Source organism: Mastigoproctus giganteus, chromosome 3, assembly GCF_048544385.1.
Source record: "Mastigoproctus giganteus isolate SK-2022 chromosome 3, ASM4854438v1, whole genome shotgun sequence".
Lineage (NCBI taxonomy): Eukaryota > Metazoa > Arthropoda > Arachnida > Uropygi > Thelyphonidae > Mastigoproctus > Mastigoproctus giganteus.
The window spans coordinates 98,821,602-98,834,971 of record NC_143577.1 but is presented as its reverse complement, the minus strand read 5'-3'; positions in this window follow the sequence as shown (position 1 = coordinate 98,834,971).

Below are 13,370 nucleotides of genomic sequence, written 5' to 3'. Positions count from 1 at the left end.
GTGAGCACCTGATGCGCGTGGGTACTCACTGTGCTGCAAGCTCATGAGATAATCAGCAAGATGTACCTCTGTATGGTTTCTAGTTTTCATTTATTAGTTGCAGTGGTTTCTTTCATGTACCAGACCCCCCGAGGCAAAGAGGATGGCTGGCAGGAACACAGTTTTGTGAAAAAGAGCAAGGGTTTTCTTCTTTATGCCGCAGTCCTTGAGGGTAATTCTTACAAATAGTGACGAGTAATTTCTGATTTTATTTCTGAAATAGTTAAGGTGGGGGGGGGTGAAGAATAGGTTTCTATCAAGGACAACCCCGAGAAATTTCATTTCTGTGGTCAGCTTGACGGTGGTTCCTTGTACTTTTATTTGGGGGGGTCTCCTGGTGTCCAGGGTTCCCCGAAGTAGGATCGAGCTTGTCTTAGCGGATGATATCTTCAGGTTATTTTCGTCAGCCGATTGTTGTAGAGTGGCGAGCGCCCGGTTTGCTGTGTTTTCCAGCTGTGCCCTGGAGTTTTCTGCCAGCGTCAGGACAAGGTCATACGCATACGCCTGGGAGGCTGCATTTCCGAGGTTGAGGTTGAGGAATCCGTCCAGGACCCCGTTTTCTAGAGCAGTGGGCCCAGAACGGAGCCCTGTGGACATCCTCTGCAGATGCGTCTGGTTATTGTACAGTAAGGAGCAGTGACTTTTACTGACCTGTCGCACAGGTAAATGCTGATGCAGTTGTATAGATTACTTGGGAGTTTGGCCTCACAGAGCCTGCTGAGGACCGCTTAGCCACCAGAGGGTCTCAAACGCCCCGGAAAAGTCAACCGCGATGACAAGAAAGTATTTGTGGTCTGTTTCTGTTGCAGCGTTGATGATGCTGCGTAGGGCATCTGTGGTGGAGTATCCTTTTCGAAATCCCAATTGTTTGGGTGACTCTAGGCCTGCGTTTCTATAGTGCTTCTCTATCCTGTTTTGCAGGAGATGTTCAAGAAGCTTGCTGAGAACTGTCAGGAGCGCTATCGTGCGATAGGACCCTGGGAGGTTCTGCCTCTTCGCGGGATTCTTCAAGATTAGCCGAAGCGTCGCCACCCTCCAACCGCACGGGAAGTAGCCTTCTTTGAGGCATTTATTGTATAGATGTTTAGGTGTAGGTAAAGGTATAGTTATAGGTATGTTGAGTGTCTGACGGCTCCGGGGATTTCTCCCATCCCCGCGTATGTTCTATGTATCGTGTGACAGTATCCTGTCTATGCCAGAGGTTTAAAAATAATGTATGGGTCATGTGGTATGTAGTTTGTTGTGCCCATTGTTCATCCGGCCTGTTGGCCGCCGGGCCCCCAGTGGGACCCGTCGTTACCATACCTAGCGACGGGGACACTGGCTGGGTGTACCAAGAGTCTAATTATACTCTGGCAGGTCCTGCCACTTACTTTCCTGGAATTTCGGTGACTAGGACCTAAAATAAAGGTTGGAGTTATCGCTGTTGATTTAAGTAAAATTGCATTTAGAAAGCGCTGCGTGGGGTTTTACGCTGAAAGAACTATTTCTAGAGAGCCTAAAAGGTCGGGAAAAATTTGATGTTATTTAAATTTGGACATGTGGGGCAATCGCTGTATAAGAGAAATTAATGGGAGGGAGAGTGTAGACAGGGGGGATGAAATAGGAAGAAGCGGGGGTCGGATAGTAAGGTGGTCCCCCAGTTTCAGTGGGCATGCCCATGCCCCACGACATGGGGAGGCGAGGAGAGGAGAAAAATAAATAAATAAAAATAATAATAATAATAGTAATAAATAAAATAAAATTTAAAAAAAAATAAATAAATAAATAAAATAAAATAATAAAATAAAAAGAAAAATATGGGGAGGAGAGGAGAAGAGCAAATACCCCCTCCAAAAAAAAAAAAAAAAAACGCACAAGGGAGTGCAAATTTGGGTCGACAGTAGGCCATCCAAATCATCCTAAAGATGTTTAGGTAGGTGGCAAATGATAGATAGGTCCCAAAGCATGACACTGCCGCCACCAGCTTGTTTTCGTCCCACGGTGCATCCAGGTGCCATCACAGGGGCTCACATCTGGTGAGTATGGGCTTGGCACACCCAGGGTCCTGAGCTGGATATCATCATTCTTCTCTTTCTTGGTGATTCCCTTTTACTTCTCTCTCTCTCTCTCTCTCTCTCTCTCTCTCTTAGGGTAACTCGAGATTTTTTTTTTTTTTTTGGCTGGTGCAGCATAAGCCTTAAGCTTCCTTGCACCATATTGCTAATAATAATAATAATAATAATAATCACTTCCCCAGGCAAACAACGCACACATACCCAGCAGTCCACATGGTGCAACAGGAAATGGGATTCATCGGAGCAGAAGACCTTCTTCTAATCACTCAGGGTACAGTTTCGATGCTCGCGTGCCTATTGTAGGCGCTGTCGCCGGTAAACCGTGGTTAGCATGGGCACTCAGAGCGGCCTGCAACTACACAGCCCCATTTTCAGCAGGGTTCGAAGTACCGTGTATTGACACATTACTTCCGTCACCAGCATTCCAATTACCGGCGAATTGCACCACAGTCGTCCTTCTGTTTCCACGTACCATCCGGGAGAGGCTTCGATTACCTCAAGCATCGATGAGCCGTGGTCATCCAACACCTCGCCGGCGGTTCGTGGGTTTCCCTTCTTCGGACTACTTTTGGTAGGTACTAACCATGGCTGATCGTGAGCATCCGCTCAGCCATGCCGTTTCGGATATGCTCTGACTGCAGAGGCGGACCGTTAACTTTGGGGGCCCTGGACTAACACTGTTTGGGGGCTAACCCAAATTTGGGTTAGTTGTGGCGACCCATTCGCCATTTTGTCGAAAAAATCTTTTTTTACCCTTTGTTAAATAGGAAAAATTATATGCAACAGACATTGAAGAACTTTTATTTTATTTGATGCACTTGGATATACAAACTTTTATACAGGGTGTTTCAGTTAAACGTTTCAGAACTTCTAAGAGGGGTAGGGTACATCCTGACAACTCGAAATCATATAGCAATGTGGGGTCGGAAATGCTTTCCTGAAGCGGTGTTGTACACAGAAGCACCATAAAGAAAAGAGACCGTAAGTGAGAAATCGTTTTAATAATACATGAAAAGAAGCAAAAGGTACATGGATTAAAGTAAGTGTTCGAAGTTTCTTCCACGGGCTACAATGCACGCCTCACATCTCCGACGCATGGACATCCGAACATTCTGGAATACTCCAGGCAGCGTGTCCAGACACAGCAACCGGAGGATTATGCACCTCGTATTGCTTTCGCACAGTGGTACTTTGGAAAATGTGCTACAAATCCCCTTTTTCCTGCTGAAGTGTTGTTTTCCGATGAGGCATCCTTCACAAGGGAAGGAATTTTCAACACGCATAACGACCATATCTGGGCGGTCGAGAACCCGCATGCAATACGACGTCGTGCAGCACAGATTCGATTTTCGGTCAATGTATGGGCCGGTATTATGGGAGATCACCTCATCGGACCTTACCTGTTACCGTGTCGTCTAACCGGACCTATCTACTTGATCTTTCTGCAGCAAGTATTGCCACAACTTTTGAGAGATGAACAGATTTCTGCATCGACGCAACAGACAATGTGGTTCCAACACGATGGAGCCCCTGCCCATTATAGCGGAGATGTTCGTAACTACCTGGATGTCACATTTGGTCAACAGTGGATCGGACGTGGTGGTCCCGTGCGTTGGCCTGCTCGGTCACCCGACCTATCATGTCTTGATTTTTATTTCTGGGGTCATATGAAATCGCTAGTTTATGACACCCCTGTTGACAATGCTGAGGATCTGGTTGCAAGAATCGCAGTAGCTGCCGAAGAAATTCGAAATTCGCCTGGAGTATTCCAGAATGTTCGGATGTCCATACGTCGGAGATGTGAGGCGTGTATTGTAGCCCGTGGAAGAAACTTCGAACACTTACTTTAATCCATGTACCTTTTGCTTCTTTTCATGTATTATTAAAACGATTTCTCACTTACGGTCTCTTTTCTTTATGGTGCTTCTGTGTACAACACCGCTTCAGGAAAGCATTTCCGACCCCACATTGCTATATGATTTCGAGTTGTCAGGATGTACCCTACTCCTCTTAGAAGTTCTGAAACGTTTAACTGAAACACCCTGTATACAGTTTTAATGAAAACTGTTGCTTCGATTTGCATAACAACTCGCTGGTCATAATGTTTTGGCTCATCAGTGTATATCTCAAGATTAACTTTTTACTCGGTACTGTTCTTGTGCTCAATTCTTCAGTTTCCTTTTCTCTTCAAAAAAAACTGACAGCAAACCTCCTAGGAAATTTCTTCACACTACCGGCTATTTAGTGATCTACCATCACATTAAGGGGTAAATGTTTTTTATTTTTATAAATTATCTTTATTTATAGGGGTGCGCACAAGGGTGGCAGTGTGGGCCATGGGCCCCCCCTTAAATCTGAAATCTTTAAGGCGGCGTCAAACATTTTGATTAAATCATAAAAAAACCATATTGTTGAATTTTAAAATTGATAAATAATTAAATAATAAAACAGATATATATTTTTTTATTCATATTTTTTATGTTTAAAACATATTCCAATATTTGAATTTCGACGCTCATTTCATTTGAGAAAGCCGTCCGCTAAGCTGCGCGCCGGTAGCCTCCAGAACATATGCAATACATTGGTACTATTCGCAGCGAATCCCCTCACTAAACGAGTAAACAGTACTTTTCATATATGTATATCCCTACTTTACGCTTAATCTCCTATTTTTTTTTTTTTTTTTTTTTTTTTTTGGTGATTCACGGAACTATTATAATGTACAGTATTTAATGTAGAGGGTTGTTAAAATTAAACTATCCCTATGCAGAGGTCTCTGGAGCGAGTTCTAAGGCTCGTAGGAAGAGAAATTTGGACAATAGGTACAATAAAGAACGCGCTGGCCATTTATTTGAAAAAAAATAATAATAATAATTACAAAATTTGTCACTGTATCGCGCTGTGTCACTATATGGCGCGTAACTATCTTAGTTACGATTATGCAAATAACGTAAGCTATTTGCATAATCGTAAGTTATTGCCACAGCATCACTACTCAGCTCTACTATACTGTATAAAAGCAAAGCAGTCTCTTCAAAATCATATAGTAGATGTCTGCCTGCACTACAGCAGCAATGCCAACAATGCATTGTAGGAAAAGGGGCTATTAGTGAAGCTGTACTATCAGAAAAGCAACAATGCAGCTGCGGCTATCAGAGAATTCCCGTGTCAGAAGCGCATAAGAAACTATGGCTGTTTGTGCTGTCCGCAAAATGATTGCAAAATTTGAAGAGACAGGACATCTTGGTGTTCAACCAGGTAGAGGTCGAAAACGACTGGACTCCTCTCACGTTGAAGATGTGGCTATGGCTGTCGTGGATTTATCAAGTCAATCTCCATGTGGTAGCGCAAGTGCGCCAGCTGTTTCTTATGAAGCGGATATGCCGTATTCCACTGTAAGGCTAGTAATGCGTCAGGTGTTGCGGTACTATCCTTGCAAGATGCACATACTACAGCAGCTAAAGCATGGTGATGCAGATATTCGTTTCACATATGCACTTCAGTTTCTGACGCGAATGACAGTGGCATTTGGGCAACAGAAAACCCTCGAGTTATCCAAGAGGTCCCGTCGCATTCTCCAAAAATGACAGTGTGGTGTGGATCTACATCCACATTCATGATTGGGCCATATTTTTTTGAACAAGTAACACCGACTGGACCGTGCACTTGTTCCGTCACTGGACAGCGATATTATGAAATGTTGGCAAAGTTAGCAGAGCTGCAACAACGTGGATGCTTTCAGGATACCATATTCATGCAAGATGGTGCATCACTCCACATCCACCGTTGTGTCCAAAGATTGCTAAGGCAACACTTTACAAACGAACGGGTCATCCGCCGTTGTTTCCAGACATCTTGGCACCCCTATCACAGGAGCTCACCCCCATGCGACTTCTGATTGTGGGGTTTTTTGAAGAACCAGGTTTATCGGGAAGGATGTCAAACTCTGGCAGATCTGAAGGACAGCATTGGACGTAATGTGCTGGCTATTCCAGTTGACATGTTACGTTCTGCTAAAGAAAATGCTGTTTTTCGAATGGAAACTGTTGTTGACCAAAACGGAGGACACATTGAACAACTTTAGTGCTGTTCAAGTGATTTGTATTGCCATAGCGCCATATAGTGACAAATTTTGTAACTAATTTTTTTTTTTCCAATAAATGGCGAGCGCATTCTTTATTGTACCTGTTGTCCAAATTTCGCTTCAGTACGAGCCTTAGAACTCGCTACATAGGGATACTTTAATTTTAACAATCCTGTATATGTTTTTTAAATAAATTATTATATAAATTTATTTTTTAAATAAATCAAAGTAGTACAAGTTCGTGCAATTGCATCATTTCAGTACATAAGCCAACTACTTAAGTAGTTATAAATATCATTAAGTATATCTTATATTGTGAATACCTTCACAATGAGTTGCCATGATATTGCACTACCTCTAATAAGTAACACTTCACCATAGAAGAATGCTATTTTTACTTATTCTCAGCGGATACCATCACCTATACGGCACCGTTTGAAATATGATATGGCATAAAGATCTCTGTTATCCTCATACTATCCCTATTAGACTTAGGAAAGCAAAAAAGATGTAGTAAGGTGATAGTAGGAGAGGAAGAAATGTCGTCGAAGGAAAAAAGAGACAGTTACTCCTTTAACTCACACCACGCAAAAGCTCATAAATTCCTCGAATAGGTAACGCTTCCCCAGTAGATGAGATTGTTGCTACCTATTCTCGGAAACTCCGCGGCCATCAGCACCTCACCATACGACACCGTTCGGAGCTTATTGGCGCCTCATCGGTGGGTGAGCAGGTACCCTGGTATTGCAATGATGACAACCCAGGTGCCCACCCATCGATGAGGCGGCAATAAGCTCCGAACGGTGTCGTATGGTGAGGTGCTGATGGCCGCGGAGTTTTCGAGAATAGGCAGCAACAATCAGTACACAGCCAACTACTTAATTAGTTATCGTGAAGTATATCTCATATTGTGAATAACTTCACAACGAGTTGCCATGATATTGCGCTACCTCGAATAAGTAACACATCACCATAAGAGAAGACTATTGTTACTTATTCTCAGGGGATACCATCAACCATACGGCACCGTTTTGGAGTTTATTGGCTCCTCATCAGTGGGTGGGTATGTACCCTGGTGTTGCAATGATGACAACCCAGTTGCAAAGTATAAATCCACAATATGAGAGATGCCTGACGGTGTGGAGTAATTTAGATTACGATATAGTTTAGGGCTAAAACCTCAGGTTATGTAGAGTTTAACTAATGTACAAGTTAGTGCAATTGCATGGCAATGTCATGGCAACTCGTTGTGAAAGTATTCACAATATGAGATATACTTAATGATAACTATTTAAGTAGTTGGCTATGTACTGAATGATGGCCGACCGGGCTAGCCGAGTGGGTAAAGTACCTGCCTGGCAACCCAAAGGTCGCGGGTTCGATTCCCGCCTCGGGCTTGGATCAAAGTACTGCAAAACCTTGGGAGGTGCAATATGGCCACAGAAGCCGATGCGCCAACAACTACCAAATCAAATCAAAAATCAAACTGAAATGATGCAATTGCACTAACTTGTACAATAGTTAAACTCTTACATAACCTGAGGCTTTAGCCCTAAACTATGTCGTAATCTAAATTACTCCACACCATCAGGCATCTCTCATATTGTGGATTTATACTTCGCAACTGGGTTGTCATCATTGCAACACCAGGGTACCTGTCCACCCACTGATGAGCAGCCAATAAGGTACGAAACGGTGCCGTATGGGGGAGGGGGCTGATGGCCAGGGAGTTTCCGAGAATAGGTAACAACAATCTTCTCTACTAGGGAAGTGTTTCCTATTCGAACAATTTATGAGTTTTTGAGTAGTGTAAGTTGAAGGAGTAACTGTCCCTTTCTTCCTCTCCTACCTTCAAAGGCGCGTCATCCTATAGGCAAAAAAGACATCGGCCTAGGGACCCGATCAGAGGTGGGCCCCAAAATCATTGTTTCAAAAACTCATGGCTGTTTTTTAAAACATGACCATTTACTAAAATGGTCATGTTTTCCTTGAGTGCCCTCATAAGGAAGAGGCAGCTTGCTGCGCAAACTGCAAGAAACGTAAACAGGAGTACAGCCATTCTGTAAAGGACAGTGAATTTCCCAAATATAAAAGGGCATTAGAAGCCGCAAGAATAAGGACCGCTTATGAGTAATTTGGCTCATCACGCTGTACATAATGTAAACAACACTACCTCTCTAAACAGTTCTACGCCAGTTTCGTCTGTGAGGGAGACAGGCCGTCTGAGGATTATGCAGATAAACGGGCAGCGATCTCGGGCAGTAGCTGACGAGATTAGGCTTTCTGCCGAGACAAAATGTATTGACATTGTGGCTATACAAGAGCCTTATTTTGCACGCGTCCAGTCGGGACCAAGTCTAAAATCCTGGGTTACTCGTTGAAAATGAGAATAATACAACCTGTTGACCAGAATCCCAAATCTTGTATACTTTACAAGAACACTCTTTAACAAGAACACTCTTTTTTACAAGAACACTCTTTCTAAACACTCTTTAGATATCACGGTTCTTCATGGATTTTGCACTCAGTTCTCTACCTGCGTTCTTGTCACACACTCCGTAATGAATTTTTACTTCATTTCTCTCTACTGCCCTCCATCGGAGGACTTTAATCACACTCTCTAGCTTACCTTGAGACTTTGATGAATACTTTGGGGTCGAATAGCAATATATTGATCTCATCGGACGTCAACACAATATTCAAACTTTTGGCACAGCTCTTCTACAGTGCACATGGCCTTCTCTTGGAGGAGTTCATAATTAATCATTGTTTTTCAATTCACCACAAGCCTAATCACCCTCATACTTTCTCAAGTTATGCAGGAGAATATAATATAGATATAACGATGACAAACTCTCACTTCGATTTGAGGCTTACTGACTGGTGCACCAGTGACCATAGAGCCATCTATTATATGCTTTCCCCTGATTCCATCTTCACACACTTTCTCACAGCCAGACTTAATAAGATTTTCCATCAGAAATATTGACTGGAATGCTTTTGACTCTTCCATTCTCCTAGACCTTGACGAACAGAAACTTGCTTCTTTTGAAACCTCACCTATTTCTCATCAAGTGAACTATATTCAAAATGCTATAATAAAAGCGTCATATAAGTCTTCCAGGAAAAAGAGGAGTAATCAGAAGACGTGTTCATGGTGGACGCAGGAGTTATCCCAGTTAAGAAAGAAAGTTCATTGAGCCCGTAGGTATTACCAAAGGCATAGAGACTGGCCCAAAGTCGACGTTAATCGTTTTTACCAGCAGTATCTTCATTGAGGAAAAGCTACGTGAAGGCCATTGCCTCTCGAAAGCGTGAAACGTGGATGAATTTCGTATACACCTCTGGAAATGCTAACCCTTGGGGTCTTCTATACAAGATTGTAAGAGGAAAAACCTCTGTTTCTAATATATTTGGCTCAATTGTGGCGGACTCCGTGGAAACACTGAACTGGCATGATTCTGCAAATGTAATCATGGATGCTCTTTTTCCGTTGGATGATCTTATCTCAGACTTAGCTGTTCATTTTAAAATACGATCAGACAATGAATCTTATGTGTCCTCAGCAACCACCGAACCTTTTACGTTAGATGAACTGCAGGCTGTCTCGCTTAAAATTAATGTTCAGAAGTGCCCAGGACTAGATCTTGTAGAAAACATTTTTATTATCAGTCTTGAAATTAAAACCTTATGTTCTTCTAAACTTATTCAACAGATGCCTTCAGGAAAAAACTTTTCCGGAAATTTGGAAGGTCGCTCTAGTTAAGTTGATCAGAAAACCGGATAAGTCTTCTGGAGCGGCTAGATCATACAGGCCGATCGCTCTGCTGGCTAATTTGGGTAAATTGCTAGAGCGACTAATGGCCATTAGATTGAATACCCTACTGGTAGAACAGGATCTGCTTTCAAGGAGTCAATATGAGTTCAATACAAGGAGTCAATACCCCTGGCCGTTTTCATCGACTTCGAGGGTGCCTTCGACTCCCTTTGGTGGGAGAGCATCCTGGAGCATCTGCGATCGGCTAGGTGCTCCAACCACCTTTACCTTTTAATCCGTAATTACTTTGCCAATAGAACCATAATAGTAAAGGCTAAACATAGCTAAGTATCAAGATCAGTATCTAGAGGGTGCCCACAGGGTTCTGTATTGGGTCCTTTTACATGGAACATGGTGCTGCAGCAGTGGCTCTCCCGATCTTTCGATAACGTCAAAATAATAGCGTACGCAGATGATCTCACCATCTTGGAATGGTAACTCTAGGGCCGATCTTGAAACTACCGCAAATTTTGTTCTCCGTGATCTCTACGATTGCACTGTGGCCAATAAGCTCAAAATCAGCTTGTCAAAAACAAAGATGATGATTCTTGGATCAAAGTTGGATATCTCTCGTCCTCCGTTAGTCAAGATCAACAACATTCGTCTCCCCATAGTTAAAGAGTACAAGGTTATAGGAGTGGTAATTGATTCCAGTCTCAATTTTATTCCTCACTTGACAAACTTATCATCTAAAATACATATATTTACTGGTGTATTTGTTAGGGTATCCCATGTTGAATGGGGGCTCTCCAGAAAACTTTAAGGATCTATTACAATTGCAATGCAGTTTTCCTCTCTCTGATAACGTATGTTGCCGGTGCATGGTTTTACAGGGCATGGCTCAAACACTTCAAAGCAAAACTCGCCTCATTGCAGAGAACCATCTTGCGGTGTTTAGTTAAGGTATGCAGGACAGTCTCGACGCAAGCTCTGCAAGTACTAGCCGGAACATTACCTTTAGACTTGCAAATTACTTATAGAGGATTTTAAATCCACATTAAGGCCGAATTTCTTGGAATAACCTTCAAGATGATGCTAAAAGAGAAAGAAGGAGACTGTGGAACGAGTTAGTTAACATCTGGCAGTCGCGATGGAATACAGCTCCCGTTGGTGCAACGAGAAAATTTATACCACAAGTTTCATTTCTCCTTGATAAATGTGTTCGATTGTGGTTCTGCATGGACATATTCACGTCCTACCTGTTAACAGGACATGGATCGATGAACCAGTGTCTTTTTAGGTTCAATTTATCACAAACAGACCTCTGTTCGTGTAGATCACCAGAGAGTTGGGATCACATCTTGTTTCATTGCTCCCTGTATGACGAACTCAGCCTTCCTCTTCAAGCACTTACTAATTTTCAACCAGGACAAGAGTCGTCTCTGCTTCAAAGCTCGGAGTCATATCTGATTCTTTTAGGCTTTCGCTCAAGCCGTATTTCTTCGAAGGCGTTCAGTGTCGACAGATCTCAAAATTTTTTTTTTAGCATCACTTTTTTTTATGTATTTTATTTATTATTAATTTTTTTTGTTGGTTCACCACTACTTTATTTTGTTTATTTATTAAATTAATTTTTTTTTAATTTAATATTTTAAAAAAAGCACTTTTTTTGTTTACTAATTTATTTGGCTTTCTTTCTTTTTTTTAGCAGCACGACTACCTTCTTCCATTTTACTTATTTTTATTTATTCATTATTATTTATTATTTTTTTATTTATTGATTTATTATTTTTTATTTTATTTTTTTAATTAATTTATTTATTTTTATTTATTTTTTTTAATATATTTTTTATTATCTTTATTATTATTTTTTTATACATGTTTTATTTTTTTTTATTCAGCATATCCAGCACCATGGGTGATCTTTTTTTTTTCCCTCTGGAATGGGTCCCCAGAGGATCCTGGCCTACCTTCTGACACCATCAGGTGGGTCAGAGTCTCTCTTGAGACAGTACGTGCTGTACATGGACTGGCCCACCTTCCCGTGGTGTGGACGAGTACCCAGAATCATCTGTCCAGGTGACTGATGCTTCTGGGTAGCCAAGCGACCAGAACAGAACAACAGAACACACACACACACACACACACACACACACACACACACACACACACACACACACACACACACACACACACACACACACACACACACACACACACACAAATTGACGTCACACACATATCTGGCCCATTTGTAGTGATACTGTTCTTCACAGATGACACGAGGCGGAGTTGAACAAACGTTCTTGGAGCCGCCCTTTACATATACACATGTCCACATGTTTTTTACTAATATTTTTAAGTGATTTTTATCGGAAACTGGCCTTTCTACCTGCTAAAGTCAATGGACTTTTATAAGATTAATTTGAAAATTACGTTTTTTTTTTCAAGAAATGGTTTTACCGATTTTGATGAAATTTTATATTTAGTTCTTTTGTCATGTAATTTGTTTGTTTTATTGTCACAATAAAATGAAATTGAAAATGATCTTTATTAGTTTTTTCTTTAGATGGGGCCCCCAAAATTCCATTTTGTCTTGGGCCCCATGAAGGTATAATAATGTGCCACTGATCACCTTCCTAGATCTTTTTTGCTTTCCTAAGTCTAATAGGGATAGTATGAGGATAAAAGAGATCTTTATCCCATACTAGATTTCAAACGGTGCCGTATGGGTAATGGTATCCACTGAGAATAAGTAACAATAGTCTTCTCCTATGGTGAAGTGTTACTTATTCGACGTAGTGCAATATCATGGCAACTCGTTATGAAGGTATTCACAATATGAGATATACTTAATGATAACAATTTATAACTGTTTGAGTAGTTGGCTATGTACTGAATATGTACTATGTACTATGCAGTTTTACATCAATCACAGCATAGATTTGTTAAAGATCGGTCTTGTCTAACCAATCTGATAGGTTACTATGATGCAGTGACCAAGGAACTGGATGGAAAAAATAATTTGACATCGTATACTTGGATTTCAGGAAGGCTTTTGATAATGTTGCACATAAATGACTGCTGTATAAACTGGAACAATGGGGCATTGAGCCTTGAGGGCAAGTTACTGCTATGGATAAAGGGGTGGTTAAGTGGAAGAAGACAGAGAGTGATTATTAATGGATACTGCCCTTCGTGGACTAATGTTATCAGTGGAGTTCCCCAGGATTCAGTGTTGGGCCCACTGTTGTTTTCAATATTTATTAACAATATTGATAAAGATATATCAGGTTAAAAGTCTGGAATCAGAGAGTATGAAAACAGTTGTAGTTAATATTTTTTGACCATTTGTTCATTTCATGCGTTTTTTTTTTTTTTTTTTGTTCCCCACTGTGTCTCATATTCAGATTTACTTATAAATTTCCTTTAT